A 1,073-nucleotide genomic window follows, 5' to 3' on the forward strand; every position below is an offset into this window, starting at 1 on the left:
ACTGGTTGTGTAGGGGGGGGGGGAATCTATTTTACATAAATTCATAATCATAACAAAGGATGTATCTACAATCACCACTTCTATTTATTTCAGTCTCAATTTCAGTTTCTGTTATCTTGTTAGCTTTAGCAAATTATAATAACTTTGGTTAGAGGACATGTGTCAAACTCAAGGCCCGGGGGCCAAATCCGGCCCGCTGTAGCATTTTATGTGGCCCTGAAGACTCCAGAGGAACGCAAAGAATAATAGATTCTTCAAAATACCATTTATCTGTTTAAATAGTTTTTCATGATTCAGCAATTGCCAAAATTCATGCTTCAACAAATTCCTGCACGTTTACATGCTAATATATATATATTTTTCATTTTTCATTTTTTATTTTTTTTGCTGGAGGTTAGTAAACTGCTGGTTAGTTATCCGGTTAGTGCCCAGCTGTGAGCGGCGCCTGTTGTCATGGCTGCAGTGAGGGTCACTCTCCCTGCAGGTCATGAAAACGCCTCAGACGTCTCTGCTGTTGCCATGACGTTTGTCTTTGTTCACACATGTCAGCATTCCTTTGAATCTCACTGTGCAGATCGCCTGACGCCTCGCTATGAGGAGGCTCAGCGCTCCGTCACACGGCGTTCAGAAGTTTACATACCCCAGCCCAGATTCTGCTGTTTTCACACCAAATGTTGGCACTAAATACATCCGGTATTAACTTCCACCATGTGCTTTTCAGTGATGTTGTAGTTCTTGTTATTCATGCATGTGTTTTGTTGCTGTGGTTTCTCGGTTTCGTTTTTTTTCTCTCTGTAGAAACAGACTCTCTCTTTATTTACAGTTAAATCTTTTCCTCACCTTCCTCTCTTTCTTTTCTGTCTCTGCTTCCATTACATTTGAAAAAAATCCAAATAAATTTCTAATAAACTTTATGTACATCCAACTGGCGCGTCATTGCAAAAGCTGTAATGTTCCACTGATGAAAGTAAATCTGTTTGGCTTCAGCTTGACAGTCAGAATGACTGAGTGTCGCGTTGCTGGATGGGACATGTTAAAGAAAGCTAAAAAAGACTTTTATATACAAGAAAATA

Source organism: Poecilia formosa, unplaced genomic scaffold (assembly GCF_000485575.1).
Source record: "Poecilia formosa unplaced genomic scaffold, Poecilia_formosa-5.1.2 Scaffold386, whole genome shotgun sequence".
In the NCBI taxonomy this organism is placed as follows: domain Eukaryota; kingdom Metazoa; phylum Chordata; class Actinopteri; order Cyprinodontiformes; family Poeciliidae; genus Poecilia; species Poecilia formosa.